Source organism: Schistocerca gregaria, chromosome 9, assembly GCF_023897955.1.
Source record: "Schistocerca gregaria isolate iqSchGreg1 chromosome 9, iqSchGreg1.2, whole genome shotgun sequence".
In the NCBI taxonomy this organism is placed as follows: Eukaryota; Metazoa; Arthropoda; class Insecta; order Orthoptera; family Acrididae; genus Schistocerca; species Schistocerca gregaria.
In genome coordinates, this window is record NC_064928.1 from 24,178,038 (window position 1) to 24,183,462 (window position 5,425).

At 39.0% G+C, this 5,425-nt stretch overlaps 1 non-coding gene across 1 annotated transcript; it reads right to left on the reverse strand.

Moving 5' to 3' along the window:
• Positions 1–4,184: 4,184 nt before the first annotated feature.
• On the reverse strand, positions 4,185–4,256 carry Trnam-cau (transfer RNA methionine (anticodon CAU)). Its single transcript has one exon. It is a non-coding gene; the product is annotated as a tRNA-Met (tRNA).
• Positions 4,257–5,425: the final 1,169 nt, after the last annotated feature.

Below are 5,425 nucleotides of genomic sequence, written 5' to 3' on the forward strand. Positions count from 1 at the left end.
TTCTTAGTGTGAGTGTTTGTACCATTTCCATCCCTATTACGGGGTGCTTAATTAATGTGTTTGCGTGAGTTGTTAAAATTTGTAGTTTAAAGTAATCTGGTATGTTGCAGATTTGCACCAGTTAAGTCTTTCAGAGGTTGTTGTGAGCGGTCGTGACTACGGCCGTGTCAAAAGGGGGTGGCTAGGTTCTCAGCCCGAAGGCTAATACGGTAAAAAAAATAAATAAATAAAAAATAAAAAATAAAAAATAAAAAAAATTTAAAAAAATTTCTGCCTCTGAATAATTCTAACTTGATATTTAAAGCGTGCTTTCTGATTATAATTTTAAATCTGTTACTGAAAAGGCTTTTAGGAATAAAATTCACAGTTGTTAAAGGAAATTTAATTTTCCATCAGTTACTTCCTGGCAACTACTTCCACGCTCACCTAGTGTGATTAAATATGTTAATGTTCTTGGTGAATCGCTAGTAAATAAAGTAAATCCTTTAAGTAAAGATTTTGAAAGCAAATTTACTGTTCAATATGGAACAAACTAAAACTGAGACACACACATCACAGATACCAATCTTACTTTAGAAGCATGTCCTATATGTACATTTTTCGCTCGACTGAATCTTGTTTAAAAGCTACTTTCGTTGACACAAAACAAATTCGACACATTTTACTAATGCAATCCCTTTTGTAGATTCAGCTGCAAATCTGTTTCTCTCCTGTGTCCCCTCTTCATGTATTAAGAAGAAAAACCTCTCAACACAATCTTGTAGGCTGGCACTCCATAGGAGAACTACACGATATTAACTAATTCAGTAAATTGTTCTTGAAGCAAAGTTTGGAAGAATTGAAAAACGCAGACATTAGCAGAAGTCGTAGAAACGTACGCGGACACCAACTTAAACGTCGAAAACGCATCCTTGTTGGCATAACTGCGGACGTGTGGTAACGCTGTCTGTATCTGTGCAGCTGATATCTCTGTAGGCTGGAAGCCATTTTATCCGAGGTTGTGACCTGATGATGTCGTGGGAAGTGATGACGTGAGGATCCGCAAGAATATTACATGTTAAATAAATGATAATGAAGGACACGGATCTCAGCTGTAAAGAAAGGCAATGCAGTAGCAGGAACAATAACGTGATATACCGGTCGGAAACCTTTTAGGCAGTCGGCGTGGCAGAAAAACCCAAGAAGCCCCGACGATTGTAAAAGAGCCCGTCCTGAGAGGGTAACAGTAATGTGGGGACAAAGAAATGCTAACGTACTCCAGTTGAGCACAAACGTGTGTAATAATAATAATTATTATTATTATTTTCGATTATTCCCAATTAAAGAGAGCGTTTGAACTTGAATTCCTTTATGATGATTGTTTATGTTTTTTCTGAGCCCAAATTTTCTTCATGTGTTCACTGTGTTGTTTCTTTCGTTCCGCTGTCCATTTGCATCCTGGTCTCTTCTGTGTTGTGGTGTCAAATTTATGTTTTTTGATCACGTTCCTGAATTCAGTTCTATTTTCTGCATCGTTTACTGTTACGTGTGCTTGTCTGAGGTCCTCTTCAACTTCCTTTATCCATGTTGTTTTTCCCCTGCCTGAGTTGATGACTTTAAGAATTCGCTTTGAAATTCTGTTTTCATTCATCCGGTGGATATGTCCGTAGAACTGCATTCTTCTTTTCCTTATTGTATCCGTAATCATGTCTGTGTATTTATATAATTCTGATGCTGGTCTCTTCTTCCAGATACCTTGCTCTTGTCTCGGGGCAAAAATTTTTGTGAGGATTTTCCTTTCTTGTTTCTCTATTTCTTTGATTTTAGTTTGCCCACCTATTTGTGTTGTTTCAGATCCATACAGTGCCTCCGAAAGTACGACAGTATTGTAGTGCCTCAATTTTACGTGAGTTTATATGCTTTCTGTAGTTTTTTCATTCTTTCCTCGTTGGCCTTTAGGTTGATCCCTGATGGCTGGATGATTTCTCCCAGGTACTTAAAATGTGGTACTTGTACGATTTTCCCATGGGTTGTCACAATACGCAATTTGTCTTTTGGCACTCTATGTACGTGGTTTTTTCATACGAGATTTGCAGGCCGGTTCTTTGTGCATTTTCGTGTAACTTCTCTATGGCGCTAGTGGCTTCTTTTCTATTACTTGTGAGGATTTCAAGATCATGTGCAAAAGCTAAACACTTCACATTCAATCTATTACCTTTTCTAATGCCAGTCTGGATTCCTTTGACTTCTTTTTCCATGTCCTGATAATTTTTTCAAGAATGATATTAAAGAGTAATGCTGAAAGTCCGGCACTCTGTGGCACTCCAGTTTGGATTTCAAATGGTTCAGAGATATCCCCAATCAATTTAACCCTGAAAACTGTGTCAGTTAATGTTTGCCGAACGATTGCTCTTGTGTTTCTGTCAATACTGAATTCTTCCAGCGTGTTGCAGAGCGCTACCTGTATATTGAGTCGTAGGCCTTTTTAAAATCTCTAAAAGTGACCACTGTGTTTCGGGTGTTTCTCATCTGGAGAATTATTTTCAGATTCCAGATCTGTTCTACGCATGATCGTCCCTTGGGAAAACCAGTCTGGTATTCTCCTATTTGTGAGTCAGCTTGTTCTTCTAGTCTATTCATGAGAACTTTTGATAGGATTTTATATGTAACCGGCATGAGTGAGATACCCCTGTAATTATTTGGTTCAGTTTTGTCCCCTTTTTTGTGGAGTGGGTGGAAGAGTGCGCTTTTCCATTCAAAGGCGATCTGTTCTGTTTCCCATATGTTTAATATGATTTTGTGGATTTTTCCTGTTAATCTCTCATCATTTAGTTTCCATAGTTCTCCAATAATTCCATCTTCTCCTGGGGCTCCATTGTTTTTCAGTGTGTTGATAATTTCTACTATTTCGTTGATGGTTGGTGGTTTAGCGTCGGGATTTGGTGTAGACGTCTGGTAGTGAATATCCTCTGTAGGTCTTTCGCAGTTGAGAAGTTTGTTGAAGTAGTCTGCGAGGATTTGGCAGTTATTCTTCGTGTTAGTTTCTAGTGAACCATCGGGTTTCTTCAAGCAAAGATTGGGTGGCTGCTATCCTGCAATATGTTCTTTAAACGTCTTATAAAAGTTCCTGGTGTTGTTGTTCTTAAAGTCTTGTTCTGTCTCATCTAGTCGCCGTTTGTCATAATTTCTTTTTTCCCTCTGAATTGTTTTCGATGTTTGTTTTCGGATTACTAGAAATTGTTGACATTTTTCTGATGTTTTGTGGTTATTCAAGTTTTTCCAGGCATTGGTCCTTTCTTCTATTGCTTGGTCACATATTATATTCCACCACGTGTGTTTTCTCCTTCTCGGGGGTTGACCCAGTTTCATCGCGGATTTGAGAACGTCCACAAGTTCTGTCCAGTTTGTGGTGTTTGTCTGACTAATTTCCTGTAAGATGTTTTCCTTGTTGAGTTTTATGTATTCGGGGTGTGGTCTCAGCACTTTGTTTAGGTTTGGCCTTTTTCTAATGGGTTGTAAACTGGTCTTTATCTGTAGAAGATGGTGGCCTGATTCAAAATATCCTCTTCTCGTTTTCACATTCAGAATTTATGTTGTGGTACTCTTGGAGATGGCCACATGATCTATCTGGAATTCACCCAACATTGGTTCAAATGGCTCTGAGCACTAAGGGACTTAACATCTGTGGTCATCAGTCCCCTAGAACTTAGAACTACTTAAACCTAACTAACATAAGGACATCACACACATCCATGCCCAAGGCAGGATTCGAACCTGCGACCTTAGCGGTCACGAGGTTCCAGACTGTAGTGCCTAGAACCGCACGGCCACACCAGCCGGCCCCAACATTGTGTTGGGCGACTTCCAAGTATACAGTTCCTTGTTGTTGTTGTTTTTTTTAAATTATGTTGATATAATTACGAGGTCGAAATTTTCGCAAAAGCTTATCAATCTTTCCCCATTCTTGTTAGTTCTCTTATGAGTGTTTGCCAATTTTGTTTGTCGTCTCTTCAATAATAATAATAATAATTATTATTATTGTTATTATTATTATTATTATTATTATTATTATTATTGCAGAACATGAGGTAAGTGTTTCCTTTCTGATTTTATGTATTACAGTCCTCCGATTTATTCTAGCTAGCATCCATTCGGGTATCTACAACTGCCACCCATCTCTGAAACAGAAATGGAAGTAAAAAAACTAGCAGAGCGTGGATTCGATCCACGGACCTCTGGGTTATGTGCCCAGCACGCTTCCACTGCGCCACTCTGCTCCACAGTGTTAGTTCCTTACTCTACTTATATAGGACGGCGTCAACACCCATGCTTTGGTTTGTAGGTGTACTTACGGACGCCTAACAAAGATTTGTAGCCCAGCCTGCCTCTTCATATTGCAATTGCTGTCAAACGAGGGCGACAGAATGAGCAGATGCTCATAGACAGAGGCTTGACTTATAGTGCACCCCTCGATATATGTAGTAAATAGACATAGCGTATTGTGTTGAACAAGAGATGATCCCATTGCAAAACCATCAGCCATTAGGTATGTACTGTTGCGTAAAGCTCTCCCTAAACGGCCATACTCTTACGGTCTTTGAACCTCACGCGTACGTCTAAACTCAGTGAGAAGGAATGGAATGATCCAAAGGAACAGATTACCATACTGTAAATTCCAGAACGAAAGGAGCTGAAGAACGTGGGTATTCTGAGGAAATCATGAGGCCTCCATTTTGTATTGGGACGATGATATTATCTGTTTTCTGTCTACTTTTGTCGACGAGCTGCCAAAATTTAAAGTCAGAAATTTCAATAGAAAGAAGGGAAAACGCGGAATGGTAGCATGTTCTGCCGTTGTTTCTGTTTACAACCCACATATGGGAAATGTAGATTTATTAGTAACACTGACAGATGTCATGCAGAGATTAGATACAAACAATGGTATTTATGGTACGTTTGTTTTTGCGTCCTATTGGATATAACTTTTAAAAAAATTGTGGATTCTCTACAGAAGGGTACTCACTGGAAATGGAACAGCACGCATGCCAGTGAACCAAAGGAAGTTCGCAACTGAATTGTCTGAAATTCTTTCCCAGCTTGGTCCTGGAACAAAGTGCGGCGGACCAGCTATCACAGATCCACCAGAGACCTCCAAAAGACTAAGGTTAAATCCCTTTAATCACTGGTCAGTGTGGAGTGAGAAGAGCGCAACGTGGAGGCTTACCTGTGTCATGTGTGAGAATTGCGAAGGAGACTTATGTTTAAATACAGGCAAAAGTTGCTTTCTTGCGTTCTATATTATCTAAAGACTTATTCCAGACATCTATTGTCGATAGTACCATTAATGCTGTCATAACTTTGTTCATTTCGTGATTAAAACTATTTTTTATACTTAACAAATATTTATTAATAGCGTAAATTGCACACAGTAAGTGCGAAGTGTAAA